Raw genomic sequence first — 22,341 nt, 5'->3', positions numbered from 1 at the left:
CTTCAATTCCACGTTTAAGCTTCAGTTTAACCTTAAACTGAAACTTAAACTACAACTTAAACGGCACTATTGAAAAGGTTTCTGGGCCAAAGATATTGCAGTTTAAGTTAGCATTTGAGCACAAACATTAACTTAAACGTACTCTGGTATGAAACCCAATTGAATATCATGGTTTATGGGATTGGGCCTGAAGAATTGATGAGTTTGGAATTTCAATTTGTTGAGTCATGTGTCATTACTTGATTATCACTAAGTTGGCTCAATGAATGTTACAGAATTGGATCAGCAGCCTCATCAGGATTATGGATCATAAACCCAAAGCAAAAGGAAATCAAGGAAAGGCCTCAAAGCCCAAGAAACACAACAGAAGCTCAATTTAGAAAGTGTATAAATAGGATAGAATTTAAGTTAGACAGAACTTTTGGAACTTTGGATCATTTTGCTAGTTTTCATACTTTTGGAATTGAATTCAGAGCTATGACTCACTAAACCCCTTTTCATTGGGTTAGGGAGCTCTATTGTAATTCAATGAATCAATAATAGTTTTTATCTTCTTCTTCAATCTTTTCTCTTGAATTTTGTTAGAAAGCTTCTCGATCTAATTCCATTGGTTAGTTGTCTTGGGAAAGAAACTATCCATAATTGGAATCCTTCGGAACCTTGGGAAAGGAATGGAGGATTCATGCTAGAGAAGCTTTCTCACAGTGAATTGGATTGAGGTTTGGATGGATATTGTGACATGTAATCCTACCAAATTGTGGTTCATGACACTGTGTGGTATAATCAGTGATCGAGCATCATCTCTTCTTATGAACATTTAAACCAAGGGATTGGGAATTTGTTTGTTTTTAGAGAGAATTGGTGAGCCAAGGGATTGGGATCCAATCATATAAGATTGCCAAGCAAAATTCAATGAATGCATTGGTTGAGGAAGGGATAAAAATGTTTTGATTCGGAGATCTCAATATCTCCTGAAACCCAATGAATTCTCCATTTCTGATCTACCATTTTCTCTTTACATTCTGCAATTAAATTCATGCAATCACCCCGATCCCTTTTTAATTTCAGCAATTTAGCTTCTCGCTCTTTAATTCATGCAATTTTACATTCCGCAATTCTCATCTAAATCTTGATTCCGCTCAACTAGAACACACTTCTAATCCGAATTGCTCACTCAACCAATCCTTGTGGGATTCGACCTCACTCTATTGTGAGTTTTTACTTGACGATAACCGGTGCACTTGCCGGAAGGAATTTTTGCCGATTGTGCAACTTCCAAAAATCTTAGCATCAATATGTCCTCTGTGTGAATTGTTGATGAGCTGCATTGTTGTTGGAGTTGTAACGTCTTTGGTCTTGGCTTTGCTCTTGCTGATTTCCCCACCCAAAGTTTGGGTGGTTCCTCCATCCAGAGTTGTATGTCTTAGAGTATGGATCATGGTTCTGTCTAGGTGAATTCCCAATGTAGTTGGCTTGCTCAAGGTCCTCTTCTTCAACTTCTTCTTGGGTTGTTGATGAGGTGGTGATTGCTGCCACTTGGTTCCTCTCCATCTTCTTGGTGAGGTCAGCTAACTGCTTGGTAATGAGCTTGTTCTGAGCCAGCAGAGCATCCACATTGTTTAGCTCCATTACTCCCTTAGTGTTCCCTCTTTCGGAAGCATAGAAGTAGTCATTCTCAGCTACAGTTTCAATGACATCTATGGCTTCTTCAATGGTCTTCTTCTTGTTCAAGGATCCTCCAGAGGAATGATCTACTGCCTTCTTTGATTCATATGACAAGCCTTCATAGAAGTTATGCAACTACACCCATTCATTAAACATATTTGGTGGACACCTTCTTGTTAGGTCTTTGAACCTTTCCCAAGCTTCACAAAGTGTCTCCCCATCTTGCTGTCTGAATGTCTGTACTTCAGTTCTCAGCCTATTGATCCTTTGCGGGGGGTAAAACCTTGCCAAAAACTTATTCACTACCTCCTCCCAATTTGTCAGGCTTTCTTTTGGGAAGGATTCGAGCCATTTGAATGCCTTGTCCCTGAGTGAGAAAGGGAACAAGAGCAGCCTATAGACATCCTGGTGGACTCCATTAGACTTCACTGTGTCACAAATCCTCAAGAAGATGGTCAAGTGTTGATTCGGATCTTCTTGAGCACCTCCTCCAAATGAGCAATTATTCTGCACAAGAGTGATGAGCTGAGGTTTTAGCTCGAAATTGTTGGCGTGTATGGTGGGCTTCTGAATGCTGCTCCCACAGTTGCCTGTGTTGAGATTGATATAAGAGCTTAATACTCTTCTATCCTCCCCAACATGATTTGCTCTACCTCCTCCCCCATGGTTATTAGCCTCTTCTTCATGTTGGTTTTCTATGTTGCCTTCCATGTTTAGTTCAAAGTGTTCCTACTCCTCTTCAGCACCGATTGCACGTTTCCCTCTTCCTTCCCTCCTTAATCTAAGGAGGGTCCTCTCTGGTTCAGAATCGAAAGAAGTTGAAGCCCCACTTCTTCTCCCTGTCATACAACCCACAAGTACAAGCAAGGAAAAACTATGTGCAGATAGTGTTGTTGTCAAAATTACTGTTAGTTGTGAGTGAAGCAATATATCAAACAGATAGTGGGTTAGTAAACGGAATTGTAAATAACAAAGAAACGAAAAAGTAGAGGGGAAAGGGAAGACGTTAACTAAGACAGAAAGTAAAATTAATCAAACAGAAAGTTATTTCAACAAAACAAAAATGCTCAATCTAGTGATCTTCCAATCTAATAATTGTTGATGCACAATCAATCCCGGGCAACGGCGCCATAAACTTGATGCAGGTGAAAATTGTCTCTCAACAAATTTCCTTCGGCAAGAGTACCGAATTTTGTCGTCAAGTAAAAACTCACAATAGAGTGAGGTCGAATCCCACAGGGATTGATTGATCAAGCAACTTTGATTAGAAGATTGTTTTAGTTGAGCGAATTCAGAATTTGGGTTGAGAGTTGTAGAAAATAAAATGGCGGGAATGTAAATGACGGAAAAGAAAATGCTAGAATTAAAAAAACTGTAAGTAAATGACTGAAATTAAATTGCAAAATTGTAAATGGAAATGGGGTGTTTGCTCATGAAAATAAACACAGAAATTAAAGAGAATGGGTGAGATCAGAATTGGGAAGTTCATTGGGCACAGGAGATGTTGCAATTCTCCAGATCAAGTTCATTTTCATCTCTTCCTCAATCAATGCATTCATTGATCTCCTTGGCAATCTTAATTGATTGAATTACAATTTCTTGCAATTCAATCTCTCAAATCTTGATCAATAGCCAATTCCTTGGTCAATTGCTCATGAGAAGAGATGAAGTGTGGTCACTGATTATACCACATGCATTTCCCAAATCATGTTTTGAGAGGATTATAGTCACATATTCATCCAAACCCAATTTGGTCCAGCATGAGAAAGCATTTCTAGCTTGATCTCTTCATTCCTCTTTCAAGGTTCAGAAGGGATCCAAGTTTGAATAGTTTCTTTTCCAAGATAACTACCCCATGGGATGAAGATCGAAAGCTTTCAAGTAAAATCAAGAGAAAAGATAGAAGAAGAATGAAGAAAACTGGTATTGATCCATCAAATTACAACAGAGCTCCATACCCAATGAAATGGGTTTAGTTGTTCATAGCTCTAAAAAATGTAAACACAGATGGAGAATACATTCTGAACTAGAAGAGCAGAGAAAGTAAAAATATAGAGAGTAATGCTTTTCTTTTCCTCTCAGACTCCTTTCCCCACTCTCCCCCTCAAAAACTCCGAATAATTAAAAGATACTCTTATATATACTACTCTTCTATTCTTCTAGTTGATTCTTCAAGTCTTGGGCCTTTGGATCTTCAGTTTGGAGTAGTTCTCTTCTTCACTTGGGCTTGGTTTTACTTGCAGAGAGAAAGTGTGAAGTGGGCAGAGACTTTAGCTCAAGACGTTAGAGGTGTTAACATTCAGTGAGAAAATGGGTTCGAAAATGTTAATGTCATTCAACTTTTTCACTAACGTTCCAATATGCCCCTATTCACGTTAGAGTCCACGTTAACTAGGTTAATGTGGGTTCTAACGTGGCTTTGCAAACCATTTCCAACGTTAGTGACAATGTTGAGTGTCACTAACGTTGGCTCATCTTTCACTCATTGCCGTTAGCTTCCACGTTAACTAAGTTAACGTAGAAGTTAACGTGGCTCCTTGGGGTTTTGTGGTTGCTTCCAACGTTAGTGACAATGTTGGGTGTCACTAACGTTGTCAACCATTCTTGCCTTTCACGTCAGCTCCCACGTTAACCAAGTTAACGTGGAAGTTAACGTGGTACATTGCACCTTAGGCCAACGTTAGTGACAATGTTGAATGTCACTAGCGTTGGCTTCCTTCCCCTTGTTAACGTTAGAGGCCACGTTAACCAGGTTAACGTGGACTCTAACGTGGCCACTTATGATCATTGGCCAATGTTAGTGATAATGTTAAGTGTCACTAACGTTGGCTCAAAATCCTTTCTTCACGTTAGAGCTCACGTTAACTTAGTTAACGTGACTCTTAACATGGGCAATGATGGCTTCGAGAGTGTTATTGGCAATCACTTTTCTCTTTAACTTTGCAAGTTACCTCCCATTCCACGTTAGTGGCCACGTTAATTAGATTAACGTGACTTCTAAGTGGTTCCTCCTTGCTTCCTTTGGTCCTGAAATCAAGCAATAGAGTGCATCAAAGTTCTAGTCCAAGTCATGGGTAATGCAACATACAATTTGTCACTAAATTTATGCAAAATCCTCATGAAATCATGTAAAATGCACAATGTATGCTTGAATTAAGGTGTAAGTGAATATCTACCCAAAACTAGCTTATTTCCTAAGGAAATGCATGAAACTACCCTAAAAACAGTAAAGAAAAGGTCAGTGAAACTGGCCATGATGCCCTTGCATCACTCAGAACTATACTTACAATGCCAATCTTATTTTGAGATAAAATTCCTAGCCGACGGTTTTGCTCATTATCAATACAGATGATGAATGCCTATCGTATTGGCTGTGATATCACATTGTCGGTTCAACTGCCAACCCGACACATTCCCATGGTAATGTCGCCATTTAGTCACGAGTAAAATGGGTACCACCAGGGATATCGTGCCCGGCACACGGTCCAGGGATATAGTGCCTGCACACACGCTTGTGATTCCAAAAGGATGCGAGTGGGATACTTAGTCACAGACCTCACATCTCAACGTAAGTGGGACTAACCACCGCCCTTATGCCGCCGCCGTGACTTTAACAGGCGGAATTAACCTACTGTCCCTGCCAAGCACATAACGTCTCAACAATATCAGTATAATACCATATCCATATCTCATTCAATATCACTTTCAACATTCAATAATTCATCATTTCTCTTCGAGTCCCAGACTCGTCATAAGCATCATCGGTCTATAATTACATAAATCATCACATTCATAATCATTACAGTACTCTGCCATCTCACTCAACTAATCCATCTATAATTGCAACCTTGCCGGGAAGGTAAAAACGGTTAAAATAAAGGTTTTCATTGAAAAATAGGGCAGTGTGCATACGCACGCCTAGAAGAGTTTTCTCAACGTGTGCGTACGCACACCAAGTAAAATTTTCCATTTTGTGTGCATGCATGAATACATGCGGACGCCCTCAACAGAATACACTTCCCAGCGTGTGCGCACACACAACTTGCAAATTTTGTAGGGTGTGTGCGCGCACCAAAGTGTGCGAACGCTCTCAACATTAGGCATATCCCTATGTGTGCGTGTGCACCAGAGTGTGTGTACGCACATTTTCTGAAAATCACAAGGTGTGCGTGCACGTACAAGTGAAAACATGGCCCCTGCTCGGAGCATGCGCACAACAGTGTGCATGGGCACACAAACCAGAACTCACAATTTCTGCAACATCACAAAATTCAGATTTTTGACCCCAACTTCCCACTATACCATTTTAAAGTTTTTTGAATTATCCTTAATTTGATACAAAATTTAATCAATTTCAAAAACTGTAGCTCAAGTTTTGATCCGCTAAAGTTGGCTCAAAATTCGTTTTTTACCAAAAAAACCTTAAAAGCTCAATTTTACCAAATCGCTCAATTCAAAACCAATTGCTCTACATCCAAACCAGTCCTAATGTATCTATATTATATTCATATATCTTCCAATTCATTCCATAACCTACCAATTCACATTTTCATCATTTTCACACCTAATCATCATTCAATTTATTAATATCTCAATTAATATGCAACAACATCACACATCAATTATTCTTCATATATGAATTCATCACTTACTGATGCACGAAAAATTGTCTCTCAATAAATTTCCCTTTGGCAAGTATACCGAATTTGTTGTCAAGTAAAAATTCACAATAGAGTGAGGTCGAATCCCACAGCGATTGATTGGTCAAGCAACTTTAGTTGGAAGAGTATGCTAGTTGAGCTAAACAGAGTGTAGTTTCAGAATTGCAGAAAATTAAATGACGAAAAAGTAAATAGCAGAAAATAAAGTGCAGAATCTTAAATATGGATTTGGGGTAATGAGCATGAAAATAAATGACAGATAATAAAGAGAATGGTTAAGATCAGAAATGGGGAATTCATTGGGCTCCGGAGATGTTGTATTCTCCGGATCAAGTTCATTTTCATCTCTTCCTCAATCAATGCATCTATTGATCTCCTTGGCAATCTTAGGTGATTAGATTCCAATTCCTTTGTAATCCAATATCTCTAAGCTTGAACAATTGCCCAATTCCTTGATTTAATTGCTCATGGGAAGAGATGAAGTATGGTCACTGATTATACCACATGTATTTCCAAATCAAAGTGTTGGGAGGATTACATGTCACTATATCCGCCCAGACCCCAATTTGGTCCAACATGAGAAAGAATTTCTAACATCATCTCCACATCCCTTTTCCAAGGTTCAGAGGAGATCCAATTATGGAGAGTTTCTTTTCCAAGACAACTAACCAATTGAATTAAGATCGAAAGCTTTCTAGTAAATCAAAAGAGAAGAAAGAATAAGAGAATGAAAACTATAATTGATCCATCAAATTACAACAGAGCTCCCTAACTCAATGAGGTTTAGTTGTTCATAGCTCTAAAAATAGAAAATGGCAGAAAATAATACATCCCAGCTAAAAGTGCAGAAAAGTAAATATGCAGAGAGTAGTTCTCCAAAGTGCCAAACCTCTCTATAGTTCAAAACTACTCCTATATATACTACTCCTCTTGATCTTCTAGTGAGTTCTACATTTCTTGGATGTGGGCTTTGGATCTTGAGTTGAAGCAGTTCCAATCTTTAGTAGGCCCAACTTACAAAGAAGTATGAATTATGCATGGGCGTTAGTGAAGTTAACTTTAAGTGACATTGTGTGTTCGAGAACGTTAGTGGCAATCACAATTTTCACTAACGTTCCAACCCCATATAGCCTACGTTAACTCCAACGTTAGTGGCACTAACGTGACCACTAACGTTGCCTTTGTAAATCTTTGCTAGCATTATTGGGACTCATCTTTCCCAATAACGTTGGCTTATAACCCTTTGTCCCTACGTTAGAGTTCACGTTAGTGTAACTAACATGGCTCTTAACATGGTTATGCCTCACTTTCGAGAGCGTTAGTAACACTTACCTTTGTTACTAACGCTCAAAGTGCCCCTACTCTCCACGTTAGAGCTCACGTTAACTAAGTTAACGTGGCCACTAATGTGGTAGTAATGCCATCTTCCAACGTTAGTGACAAAGGTGAGTGCCACTAACATTGGCTCATCAATCTCAGCTCTACGTTAACTTTCACGTTAGTGGTCTTAACGTTACCACTAACGTGGGCAATGCTAGTTGATCCAACGTTAGTGACAAAGGTGAGTGTCACTAACGTTGGCATTGTTCCTCTCTTCCATGTTAGAGTTCACGTTAACTAAGTTAACATGACTCTTAACGTGGCTCATTGCCAATTCTTGGAACGTTAGTGGTGTTCACGTTTACCACTAACGTTGGAGCTTTCTTTTGTCTCCACGTTAACTACCACGTTAACTTAGTTAACGTGGCAATTAATGTGGGCTTATGATGGCTTCGCAGGCATTATTGGTGATCACTTTTCTCCTTAACGTTGCAAGCTATTTACCATTCCACGTTAGTGGTCACGTTAACTAGATCAACGCGAGTACTAACGTGGTTTTTCCTTGCTTCCTTTGTCCTGAAATCAAGCAAAGAAAGTGCATCAAAGCTCTAGCCAAAGTCATGAGATTATGCATCATCAATTTATCATTCAATTATAGCAAAATCCTCATGAAATCATGTGAAATTCACAATAGTTGCTTGAATAAAGGTGTAAGTGTATTTTCACCCAAAACTTGCCTTATTCACTAAGGAAATGCATGAAACTACCTTAAAAGAGTAAAGAAAAGGTCAGTGAAACTGGCCTAGATGCCCTGGCATCACAACACCAAACTTAAAGCTTGCTTGTCCCTAAGCAAGTACTGAAACATAAGAAGAATGAAAGAAAGAGCAAGAAGATAATATAGAAGTAGAATTCCTGGTTTATGGGGTTTCATCCATAGCAACTTAGGTTCTTTCCTTTACTAGGTTTCAGGCCTTTATCAAGTCCTTGGTCACTCTCTTGATTACCTCCTTTGAGACTTCTTAATTGTTGATCCTTCCTTCTTTTCCAAGGTTTATTACATTCTTCTTTTAGCTATATGCTCTGTAAGAGGGCGACTCTTTATGATAAGTTTTTAGTCAACACTCCCGAACCAGTTGGCTCAAGGTGCTAGGTGTTAAGATACCCCTACGGACTTACTCCCCCAAGTCTCTTTCCCTCATACATACACACCACAGGCACATGATTCGTTACTTTTCTTTCTTGAGACCTTGGTTTCCAGCACCTCTTTGGGTTACTAAGTGTTCTGTAGCAAAGGTCACTCTTGATAGTGGACTTTCAGCTGATAATCCCAGAATAGTTAATCCAAGTTACCAAGTGATGAGGCACCCCTAAGAGCTTATTCATCCAAGCATATCCCCAAGCATTGTTTCTTATTGTGTTTCTTTCCTTTTTACTTTTATTGCTCTTTCTCTTCTCTTATTGGAATCTTATTATTTAGTTAGTATCATAGGATGTGTTTCAAGCATAGGATTCAGTGTAGATAGTTTCCTTCTTTCCTTGTTTGGTGAACCAACTTAGCTTACTAATCATCCTACCACAAACATTCAGAACCTACTTCACGAAATAACTCCACTCTTGTTCTTTTCACAGCATCTTCTTTTTGATTACTTAAAGGACAAGCATACAAGTGAGAAAGGTGGAAGTGAACACTAGAGACATTAAGCTCAATAAACATAAACCTACGCAATGAAAAACTTAAATGCAGAATTAAAAATCCTAAGCTACCATGGAAGCATGTTCTATTTCATACATGATTTTCCTTATTTAAAGCTTTGAAAAAGGTAGAACTAAGAAGGAACTCTACCACCTTTCAATTCTTGGAATGCTCATGTTCCCTTGTCTTGGGATCCTCCTTGGTTGCTTGAGTCTCCATTCCCCTTGCGCTTTCCTATAAGCTTTTTCCAGAAACTGGCATCCTCCATATTCTTCTTTAACATTTGCTGTTTCTGCCACTCTCTTTGTTGATCCATCCAACTAGAGAGTAGTTTTTCTTGATGATTCATCCTTTGAGCTTGGACATGTAGTCGCTGTTCTTGTCCCTCCATATAGCTACTTGCCATATACTCAATGGCTTCCTTGATGTGAAACATATTTATATTGGTTGGATCAAATTGTCCTTCTTGCTGGTGCCCTGTTTGTTGGGGTTCGTCTTGGTGGGGTTCTTCTTGGTGGGACTCTTCTTGTGCCGTTCTTTTCCTTATCTGATGCCTCCTTTGCTGTTGGGCGGGTGTCACATAATTTATGTGTTGGAGCGTGACTAACCTCCCATGATTTACCCAGTGTGGATTGTTGTCTTCGAATACCACTTTGGCTTTCATGCATAGCCTCAGGATGGTGCTGGGGTACTAAAGTCTAGCACCCGGATCATTCTTCTTGGCTGAATCCTGAATCCCTTCAACTATAATTTCTTGCACATTGATGCTTCCACCGTATACTAAGCAATGTACCATGGTAGCTCGAGCAATATTGACCTCAGAATTATTTGCGGCTTGAAGGATAGACCTCTTTACTAGGTCAAACAATCCCTTGGCTTCTGGGATGATGTCTCATATCCTAATAAACTTCGGCCTCATATCTAAGTATCTTTCCCAATCAGACCCAATAACACACATACCATTCACAATTTCTTCAAGTTCATCTTCCTCGGGAGCATTACTTATTCTTACTTGATAGCTAAGCTCATCAAAATGTGGTGATTTCAGCTGAAGAGTCCTTGTTATAGCGTTGGGGCTGAAGTCCACCTCTGTTCCTCTTACATAACTTTTGAAGGTGGGTGCCCTAGTATTGTCTTCTATGACCGCATTTGCATAGAACTCTTTGATGAGGTTTGCATTTATCTTTGTCTCTGGGTTGGTGAGCTTTTGCCAACCCCTCTGTGTAATCTTTTCTCTGATCTTAGGGCACTCATCCTCATTGAATTGAAATGTCAACTCTGGCAATATTTTCTTGTTCTTGATCCGTTCATATTAAAGCTCATGGAAGGCAGTTTTGAATCTCCCGGCGTTGAAAGGAGGTTGCTCCATGCGCTCCTTTCCTTTTCACCTCTTAGAACTTGATGATGCCATGCAAGATGGTTGATGTGTGGTTGCGGTTCACTAGACGTGGCTACGAGAGTGTGTATGAAACTTTCGATAAAGTGGAGGGTAAAGTGTGTGTGTCCGAGAGAAGGAAGGGAGAGGAATGATAGTATGAAGTGTGTACGGAGAGGTTGTGTGAAGGGGTTTATATAGGAAGATGGAAAATGATTGAAGGGTGTGGATTGATGGTATTGTTTGATAGTGGACGGTTGGGGTTTGATATTGAATGAGCACAAGGATCACCTCTTTTATGAGGGTATTGGTTCGGTCTCCCAAGCTATCCAACTCCTAATGTTGCATGGCAACACTTCCAAAGATATTCCCCTTGAAGACAAATGTGAGATTTCCTTGGTATAGTGGCCGAATCTCCCTTCCTTAATTGTCATATCAAGTACCATCAATGTCCCTTTTGATTCCCTATACACGAAAAAATGAATGCAAATGGTTAATTAAAATTTTTGGTGGGAAAACTTAAAGTGTGAGCTAGCTAAAAAAAATCTTTTTCTTTTGTTTTTTAAATGGCTAAATGCTTTCCATGAATGCAAATTAATCAACCACTAAATTTCCCATGCATTCAACGTTGGTACACCAAACTTGTTTGTGATCATATCGTGCAACAAGTTTGGGGAATAATTTTTCCTCATAAAGTATGTTCAAGCCCACTTGGTGTGCCTTGAACACCAAACTTGTCATGTACTATATGCTGCATGTAAAGGGGTCTTATATTGGTTGTCAAAATTGATTTAAAACTCCATGAAATTTGCCTTATTACTACTATTAGAAATTAAAGGAAGAGGGCGTAGAACATGGGTTGCCTCCCATGAAGCGCTTCTTTAGCGTCATTAGCTTGACGTTTGGTCCTTGTCAAGGTGGCTGATAGTGCTTGAAATCTTCCCCCCTTGCAGTGAACCTATGTCCATTGGCCTTGTTGATAAGCTCCATATGCTCTAGGGACAAGATTTTGTTGATGGTGTACACTGGAGGCAGCTGGGATAGAATATTGGGGAGGTGAGGTGGTATAGATGGGAAGTATGTAGAGACCACTTCATCTCCAGGCGAGAAATCTTCTGTAGGCATTTTCTTCTTTTTCCATCCCCTTGGGACCTTTTTTCTTGTGTCTGTTGATGCCAACTTATTCCTTGTGGTTTCCTTTTTGAGAATGGTTTTGTTGTCTAATTCATGTGATTTTGGTGGGTCTGGTTCCTTTTGGATTACAGTTGGCTGTTGCTCCTTCTGATCACATTGGTTGTTAACCATAGGAGTCCTTATGTGTGGTGCTTGTGCTTCCTTGTTTGGCTCTTCCATCAGATCTTTGTTATCATGATCTGCTTCTTGTGAGAGGTTGAAAACATTGAAAGTGAGTTGATCATCATGTATTCTCAACACTAGCTCTCCTCGTTCCACATCTGTGAGTGCTCTGGCTGTGGCTAAGAATGGCTTTCCCAGAATGATGGGGTAAATAGGGTTCTCATCCGTTTCCAGGACAACAAAGTTTGTGGGGAGGAAGTAGTTCCCAACCTTCACTAGCACATTCTCAACCACTTCTATTGCCTGTTTTTGAGTTTTGTCAGCCAACTTAATGATTACATCTGTGGGTGTTAGCTCATTGATTTGAAGCTTTTTCATGAGGGATAGAGGCATTAAGTTGATGCTCGCTCCCAAGTCACAGAGTCCTTTATCAATCATTGTTTCTCCTATGGCACAGGGAATATGGAAACTCCCTGGATCCTTCCTCTTTGTGGGTGGCCTGGTTGAATGAGAGCACTGCAATCCCTATTCATCTTTATTGTTTGTCCACCTTTCAAAGAACTCTTTCTGGCTAATAGCTCCTTTATATACTTTATGTAGGAAGGCATTTGCTGGAGGGCTTTAATAAATGGTATATCTACATCAAGAGATGCAAACATGTCGAGAAATCTTGAATGCATCCTCCCTGCTACACCACCTTTAAGTCTTTGGGGAAAGGGTGCACATGGGTTAAGTGTCTCCTTCTTCTTCAGCTCTTCCTTGAGTGTGGGTTGAGGTGCATGGCTCTTTTCTTCCTGGTTTCCCTTTTGATTGTCTTGGAGGTGTTCTACTTCATTCATACTCCTCTCATCACTTGTGGTGATCATCTTACATTCTTCCCACCTTACTTTCTTTGTTTCTCCTCTTGGATTTTTCTCCGTGTCACTGGAAAATCCATCAGTGGGATTGGGAATTTGTTGAGATAGATACCCTACTTGGGACTCTAGTCTCTTGATGTTTTCTCCTTGGTTTTGATAATGGCTCGCACTTCTTCCTTAAACACCTTGTTGTCTTGGACTTCCTACGTAAATCTTCAAGTAGAGTCTCAATTTTTGAAAGTCTATCATCCATTTGTGATGATGGATTGGGGTTAGGTGGGTGTTGATAGGATCTCTGTGAGGTATGTTGGTGAGTTACATTATTGTTAGAGTTGAGGTTGTGGCGTCTTTGGTCTTGACCTTGGTCTTGTTGATTTCCGCAACCAAAGTTGGGGTGATTTCTCCATCCAGAGTTGTAGGTTTTAGAGTATGGGTCATGGATTTGTATAGGTGAGTTTCCAACATAGTTGGCTTATTCCCAGTCACCTTCTTCTCCTATATTCACTCCTTCTTGAGTTGGTAACGAAGTGATGACTGCTACAACTTGGTTTTCCTCCACCTTCTTGGTGAGATCTACTAGCTGCTTGGTGATCATCTTATTTTGAGCTAGCAATGCATCCATGTGGTTCAGCTCCATTACTCCTCGAGTGTTACTTCTTTCAGAGGCATAGAAGTAGTCATTCTCAGCTACTGTTTTAATGACATCTATGGCTTCTTCAATGGTTTTCTTCTTATTTAGAGAGCCCCCTGATGAATGATCTACAACCTTCTTTGACTCATAGGAAAGACCTTCATAGAAAATGTGAAGTTGCACCCATTCATTGAACATATCTAGTGGGCATCTTCTTGTTAAGTCCTTGAACCTCTCCCATGCCTCATAGAGAGTATCACCATCTTGTTGCCTGAAAGTCTGCACCTCAGCTCTCGGCCTGTTAATTCTTTGAGGAGGATAGAATCTTGCCAAAAATTTGTTCACCACATCTTCCCAATTTGTCAAACTCTCTTTTGGAAAGGATTTGAGCCACTTGGATGCCTTGTCCCTGAGTGAAAAAGGGAACAACAGCAGCCTATAGACATCCGGGTGGACTCCATTAGACTTCATAGTGTCACAAATTCTCAGGAAGGTGGTTAGATGTTGATTGGGATCTTCTTGAGCACTTCCTCCAAAGGAGCAGTTGTTCTGATCAAGGGTGATGAGCTGGGGTTTTAGTTCAAAGTTGTTGGCATGTGTGGTGGGCTTCTGGAAGCTACTTCCATAATTTCCAGGATTTGGATTGATGTAGGAGCCTAGAACTCTCCTTTCTTGCCCAGCATGATTTGCAAGGCCTTCTCTAGCATGGTTGTGAGCTTCTTCTTCATGATTGTTTTCCAAGTTTTCTTCTATGTTGGGTTCAAAGTACTCTTCCTCTTCCTCAGCACCAACAACTCCTTTCCCTCTTGCTTCCCTCCTTAATCTCTAGAGGGTTCTCTCAGGTTCTGAATCGAAGGAAGTTGAGGTTCCCCCTCTTCTCCCTGTCATACAACTAACAAAACACGCAGCAAGAGATAAAATGAAGAGGTTATTCTTGTTAGAGTGATTGTTAGTGTGAGTGATGCAAATTATCAAACAGTTAGTGGGTTATTGAGCATAATTGTAGATAATAACAAAGAAAGAAAGAAAAACATATATGGTATAGAGGATGAGGAAGAAGTTAAACAAAGTGAAAATAAATGACTGAATAAAGTAAACAAACAAAGGAAAAATGCTCAATCTAGTGAGCTTCCAACTTAATCATTGTTGATACAAAATCAATCCCCGGCAACGGCACCATAAACTTGATGCACAAAAACTTGTCTCTCAACAAATTTTCCTTTGGCAAGTATACCGAATTTGTCGTCAAGTAAAAACTCACAATAGAGTGAGGTCAAATCCCACAGGGATTGATTGGTCAAGCAACTTTAGTTGGAAGAGTATGCTAGTTGAGCTAAACAGAGTGTACTTTGAGAATTACAGAAAATTAAATGACAGAAAAGTAAATAGTAGAAAATAAAGTGCGGAATCTTAAATGGGGATTTGGGATAATGAGCATGAAAATAAATGACAGATAATAAAGAGAATGGGTAAGCTCAGAAATGGGGAATTCATTGGGCTCAGGAGATGTTGTATTCTCCGGATCAAGTTCATTTTCATCTCTTCCTCAATCAATGCATCTATTGATCTCCTTGGCAATCTTAGGTGATTAGATTCCAATTCCTTGGTAATCCAATCTCTCTAAGCTTGAACAATTGCCTAATTCCTTGATTTAATTGCTCATGGGAAGAGATAAAGTATGGTCACTGATTATACCACATGTATTTCCAAATCAAAGTGTTGGGAGGATTACATGTCACTATATCTGCCCATACCCCAATTTGGTCCAACATGAGAAAGCATTTCTAGCATGATCTCCTCATCCCTTTTCCAAGGCTCAGAGGAGATACAATTATGGAGAGTTTCTTTTCCAAGACAACTAACCAATTGAATTAAGATCGAAAGCTTTCTAGTAAATCAAAAGAGAAGAAAGAAGAAAAGAATGAAAACTATAATTGATCCATCAAATTACAACAGAGCTCCCTAACCCAATGAAAGGGGTTTAGTTGTTCATAGCTCTAGAAATAGAAAATGACAGAAAATAATACATCCTAGCTAAAAGTGCAGAAAAGTAAATATACAGAGAATAGTTCTCCAAAGTGCCAAGCCTCTCTATAGTTAAAAACTACTCCTATATATACTACTCCTCTTGATCATCTAGTGAGTTCTTCAAGTCTTGGATGTGGGCTTTGGATCTTGAGTTGAAGCAGTTCCAATCTTTAGTGGGCCCAGCTTGTAGAGAAGTATGAATTAGGCATGGGCGTTAGTAAAGTTAACGTTAATTGACGTTGTGGGTTCGAGAATGTTAGTGGCAATCACAATTTTCACTAACATTCCAACCCCATATATCCTACGTTAACTCCAACGTTAGTGGCACTAATGTGACCACTAACGTTGCCTTTGTAAATCTTCGCTAGCATTATTGGGACTCACCTTTCCCAATAACGTTGGCTTATAACCCTTTGTCCCTACATTAGAGTTCACGTTAGTGTAACTAACGTGGCTCTTAACGTGGTTATGCCTCACCTTCGAGAGCGTTAGTGACACTTACCTTTGTCACTAACGCTCAAAGTGCCCCTACTCTCCACGTTAGAGCTCACGTTAACTAAGTTAACGTGGCCACTAACGTGGTAGTAATGCCATCTCCCAACGTTAGTGACAAAGACGAGTGTCACTAACGTTGGCTCATCAATCTCAGCTCTACGTTAACTTTCACATTAGTGGTCTTAACATGACCACTAACGTGGGCAATGCTAGTTGATCCAACGTTAGTGACAAAGGTGAGTGTCACTAACGTTGGCATTGTTCCTCTCTTCCACGTTAAAGTTCACGTTAACTAAGTTAACGTGACTCTTAACGTGGCTCATTGCCAATTCTTGGAACGTTAGTAGTGTTCACGTTTACCACTAACATTGGAGCTTTCTTTTGTCTCCACGTTAACTACCACGTTAACTTAGTTAACGTGGCAATTAACGTGGGCGTATGATGGCTTCGCGGGCGTTATTGGTGATCACTTTTCTCCTTAACGTTGCAAGCTATTTACCATTCCACGTTAGTGGTCACGTTAACTAGATTAACGTGAGTACTAACGTGGTTCTTCCTTGCTTCCTTTGTCCTGAAATCAAGCAAATAAAGTGCATCAAAGCTCTAGCCAAAGTCATGAGATTATGCATCATCAATTTATCATTCAATTCTAGCAAAATCCTCATGAAATCATGTGAAATTCACAATAGTTGCTTGAATCAAGGTGTATGTATATTTTCACCCAAAACTTGCCTTATTCAATAAGAAAATGCATGAAACTATCTTAAAACAGTAAAGAAAAGGTCAGTGAAACTGGCCTAGATGCCCTGGCATCACTTACCACCCATCATCATCATTATAGTCATCCACTACCAATCATATCTCAACCTTAATAATTCATCATCATGCAACATTAACTCAAAATCAACACCATTTATGAGCAACAATCTCATTTCAACAATTATCAACAATCAATCCAATACTATCCTAAGGTCCACTAGCCTAAATGTATAGAAATATTACATATTACTTAGAAAAAACTGGTGCGCGAAATTAGAACTCGCATAACTTAACCAGCAAGTGCATCGGGTCATCCAAGTAATACCTCAAGTGAGTGAGGGTCGATCCCACGAGGATTGTCGGACTGAGCAAGCAATAGTTATCCTGTTGGACTTATTCAGGAAAATAGTAAAAGATGGTTGTTGTGGAAACTGCATAAACAAATAAATAAGAAAAGCAATAGAATGTTTGGTGTAAAACAATGATGAGAAAATAGTTAAACTCTCGGAGATGTTTATTTTTTTGGATTAAAACTTCTTAATAACTTTTTTAACAATGAATGATTCATTCTATGGCAAACGGTAAGTGATTAAACCCTAATCCCTTAGTGATTTAATCTCCTCTGAACTTCATTAAACGCCACTCCCGTGGTCATTCAATTTAGATTGGAGGGTGAAGTTCAAAAAGCTAGTTTATACCACAAAGGCCTTAATCATCCCAGATCCTGGCAAAATAGATGTTGCTTGTCCCCAACTGGTTGTGGACTAGGAGGTGTGCTCTCAAGCTATAGTAGTTCAAGTGAACTCTCCTGAGGATCACAAGAACTCGTGTAGAAAAAGGGTCATACTCCTGTTCCACCCAGTTTCATAAGATTAAGAACGAAAACACACCTTCGAATTGAATCAAACATATATTAAAATAGAAGAATAAAAATTTTAATTCATAGAGATAAACAGAGCTCCAAACTTTAACCAGGAGATTTAGTAGGTCATAATTTACAAGGAAAATAGGGTTCTCAAAAAGTACGGAAGGAAGATGGTCCTAAACCTAATTGATCTTTTCCTTTAAATACTAACCTAATAATAAATACTAACCCTAAAAGATATTATTTTAAAATAAAGATTACAAAGATAAAATAAGATAGAATTAATAAGTGCTAAATCCATTTGGAGGCCCAATAGTGTGTAATTCGGACCGCTTACTAGCGTTCATCGCTAGTCTGGATGTTGAACGCCCATAGAGGGAAGCTTGTGTTCTGGTTTGTGCCCCCTGCTGGCGCTGAACGCCAGCTTTGCATTTAGCACCTACGGAAAGTGCTGCCAAAATTCTTCTTTCTCGCTCTAGGCTTCTCCAAACTGCTTCGAATTTAACCTAAAACCATAAAACACAAGATAAACTCAAAGTAGCATCCAAAGGTGATTTTTTCACTAAAATGAATTAAAAATAAATAAAATCTAAATAAAAACAATATTAAACAACTAGAAAAAGAGTATAAGATGCTCAGGCATCAAAAAATAAAACCACACCTTGCCTGATTCCCAATATGCACAATACACCAATTTGAGTCCAAACCAAGCCTCCAATCACCAACCAATCCACCAATCAACTCCAACAAGCATCAGCAATTTAATTTTCTAAGCTATACAAATTAATTTACCACAAATCAATAATGGTTCTTAAATACACAATTTCACAAGGGTGAGTTTCCTTACCTTTCTTGATGGTGTTTGGGGCACAAACCACCAATAGAACAACCTTAGAAACCACCTAATCAATTGAAAACACAAAATCTACTCAAAACCAAAACCTTAAATTTCAAATTTCTTTGGGCTATAGAATGGAGATGAAATTTTGAAATCTTACCAACAAAAGTAAGATGAAACTAACGGCTCGACGAGAGCTTCATGTAGCTGCAAACGGCACGCAAATCGGAGCACTATAGCACTATAGTAACCTTCCCCCTTTTGCTCTCTTCTTTCACTTCTCTCTATACAGCTATGTTTTTAAGTTATGAAGGGTGAAGTGGCTGAAATGGCCTTTAATGAGAATATTTATATGTTGGGCTTGGGTCCAACTTGGGACTGGTCCAACCCGTTAGCGTTTTTGGCTCAACTTTGGGCCAAACCTCTAAAATTAGCGCCTGAATTTTAACTTTAATTATTTTCTTAATTTTTTCAAAAGTTTTTACTGCTCTCACACAGTACCGGATAGATTTTTAAGCCAGTACTGCTGGCTAATTTACCAGTATGCATTTTTACGCATTTTTCACAGAAAATATATTTTTCAACTCAGAAAAATTTACTGAGTCCAAAAATCACATTTAAATTTTTTAATTAATATTCAAAATTTTTTATCTTATTTTGGACAATTAAATTAGTTTAATAAATCGGTTAAGTAATCGCAGTTCTTACAGTTCTAACGACGTTGGAAAGCCAACTTCCAGAGCTTTCCAATGATATATAATAGTGTATACTTTTCTTCTGAAATCACTACCAAATCTGGTGCTAAAAACCGAGCCTGGCGTTTAGCACCCAAAGAAGATAGAAAAATGCCAAAACTTTCCCCTGTCGGCGCTAAACGCCAGCTAAATGCCAGAATACGGGTTAAACTCACCCAAGGGAGCACCTTTAGTGGGATATAGCTTTTAACTGATATCTTTTATTTTATTTTTGTAATTTTTACTTATAAAAAAAATCTTTTAGATTTAGAATTGAATATTTTATTTTAGTTTCAAATCAAATTAGGTTAGATATAAAAGGGAAAAAATTCACCCTTTAGGGGACATCTTGGATCTTCTCTCATCTGCACTTTTCAGAACCGTTGTTTTCCCTGTAAGTCATGAGCAACTAAACCTCTTTGGTTAAGGTTTGGAGCTCTATTTATTTCTATGGATTAAGACTATTGATTTTCTATTTTAATTAATGTATTGATTCAATTTCAAGGATCATTTTCTTTCTTAATCTTATGAATCCTGGTGGAACGGGAGTATGACCCTTATTCTACATGAGTTATTGTGATTCTCGAGAGAGTTATCTCGCTTGAACAAAAACTTGAAAGAAAATTCCTCCTAAATTGCTAATTACATGAACTAATTGGGATATGTGACATATAATCCTGTTTGCTTTGGGTAATTAGGGTTTTTGTGGCCATAAACTAGTTTTTGAACTTAACCCTCTAATCGAAATTAAGTGACCATGAGTGTGGCAGTTAATGAAGCTTAGAGAAAACTAAATCACTAAGAGATTAGGGTTTAGTTAAGTACTTTTGCCATGGAATGAATCATGCAATGTTAAAATAGTTGGTAAGAACTTTTAATCCGGAAAAGTAAACATCTCCGAAGCCTTAACTGTTTTCTCTCACTTTTTTTCCTGAAGCCTTTTATTTGCTTTCTTTATTCTCTTGTTTATTGTTTTATGCAAATTACACCATCAAACAACCTTTTTTATTTGCCTAACTAAGCCAATTGGATAATCATTGTTGCGCAGTCCAACAATCCTCATGGGATCGATCCTCACTCACCTGAGGTATTACTTGGATGACTCGGTGCACTTGTTGGTTAAGCTGTGCGAGTTCACAATTACACACCAAGTTTTTGGCACCATTGCCAAGGATTGTTTGTGATTGACAATTACTAGTTGTCTGGTTTCTTAGATTAGGTATTTTTCTTAGTTTTGTTTGTTTTTCCTTAATTTTTTATTTTAAGTTTGGTGTCCTTTTTTTTATTGGTTTTCGAGATTTTTAGGTTAATTGCTTACTTTGTTTTGTCTTATTTCTTTATACATAGGATACCTCATTGATGAACGTTATTTTTGTATTGGTATAGAAACGGAAATGAGTCCAATTGTGAGTATAGTCTAACCAACACACAAATTCTGCATCAAACAATTCTACAATCTATAATCGAGAGTATGAGTCCCAAGTCGTCCTCCCTAGGAATTGCCTTAGAATGCATATTATTGATTAGGAGATCTTTTGTGATATTCGAGAAGTGGTATTAGAATGTAAGCTAACAAAAAGTAGACAACAATTACACAAGATAAAAGCCTTGGCCAAGGGTGAGCATTGAAAGTTCCATCATTATAGTTTTCTTCAATTGTGATAGCAATTGAGTGTTGCTTCACTTAGTTAACCCCTAATGATGGAGAAAATTCAAGTGAAAGTAACTAACTCGAGTCACAAGTCCTAACCTAACACTTGGAAAGTCTAGCTTCAGTGCACTCCAAGACAATTAGCAATTCTCAATTCTCAATCAATAATTGATATCCACTACTCAAGTTTCTCCAATGACTCAACCCTAAGCCAAGTAAGGAAGTCCTACTCCATAGCTAAGGTTATCATTTCATCAAACATTTGGTGAGCATTCATAGAAGTCATTATGGAATTGAAAGAAAGGAGTTGAATTCAAACAACAATCACCAAACAATCAAACAATTACAATTGATGAACATGAAAATACCTCAATTCATTGATCCAAATCAAAATAACAAAGCATTCATAGATCTAGAGTGACGGAATCAAAAGAACACAAATTGAGAATAGGAGAAGAGTAGATCTACAACTTGTATTAAAGCAAAAGTGAATTGGCAATTGATCTCACCAAAAAATCAAAGGAGACTTGCAATGGAGAATGAAATCCTAGAGAGAGGTTGGAGCTTCTCTCTCTACAAAAATGTAACTAACTAGTGGAAAAATCTAGAAAATGTGTCTAATGAGTGAATTTCCTTCCAACTCCTTCAATCCTTGGTCTTCTTAAGCTTCTCCCGCTAGAACTCTGCCCCAAAATAGGGTTGGTAACTGTCTGAAATCGCTGGTCACGTTTTCTTCCTAAAAAATCACGTGCGGCCATCGGCGCGTATGCGCACAGCATGCGTACGCGTCCTTGGGGTTCTAGCAATCTGCGCGCGGGCGCAAAGTGCGCGAGCGTGTCCTTTGAGGTTCTGGCTCAGCCGCTAAATACGTCGGCTCCTGGCTTCGACTCCTTCGCATTGGTCAAATCAGTGCGCATCCACACGTACGCGCCAGGTGCATGTGCATGCCCTTGCTCGAAATTCCAAAGCTTCTTTCCATGCTCCTTTCCTTTATGCATGCTTCTATCCTCTCCTCCAAGCCATCCTTGCCCCATAAGCTCTGAAAGCACTTAACACAAGGGTCACAGCATCGAATGGTAATTGAAAAGGATTAAAATATATCTAATTCAATACAAAAGAAGCATGTTTTCATCTATGAAGCAAAATCGGGAAAGGAACACCAAATCATGCATTTTCATATGAATAAGTGTGGAAGATCATTGATAAAACCTTCAAAACCTATACAAGATAAACCCCAAAAATAGGGTTTATCAACCTCCCCACACTTAGACTATAGCATGTCCTCATGCTAAAGAAAAGCAAAAGACCAAAGGATCACAAAGGAATGAGATTCATGATATGCAATTGGTGCACGAAATTGTGATCACTACAACTTCGCACAACTAACCAGCAAGTGTACTGGGTCGTCCAAGTAATAAACCTTACGCGAGTAAGGGTCGATCCCACAGAGATTGTTGGTATGAAGCAAGC

At 38.9% G+C, this 22,341-nt stretch overlaps 1 non-coding gene across 1 annotated transcript; it reads left to right on the top strand.

The window, feature by feature from the left end:
* The first annotated feature begins 13,694 nt into the window (after positions 1 to 13,694).
* Positions 13,695 to 13,801, top strand: LOC112714338 (small nucleolar RNA R71). The gene has a single exon (XR_003159211.1). It is a non-coding gene; the product is annotated as a small nucleolar RNA R71 (small nucleolar RNA).
* Positions 13,802 to 22,341: the final 8,540 nt, after the last annotated feature.

The sequence above is a fragment of the Arachis hypogaea genome, chromosome 1 (genome assembly GCF_003086295.3).
Source record: "Arachis hypogaea cultivar Tifrunner chromosome 1, arahy.Tifrunner.gnm2.J5K5, whole genome shotgun sequence".
Lineage (NCBI taxonomy): Eukaryota > Viridiplantae > Streptophyta > Magnoliopsida > Fabales > Fabaceae > Arachis > Arachis hypogaea.
The sequence above is the reverse complement of the archived record's forward strand: the minus strand, read 5'-3'. Positions and strand labels throughout refer to the sequence as shown.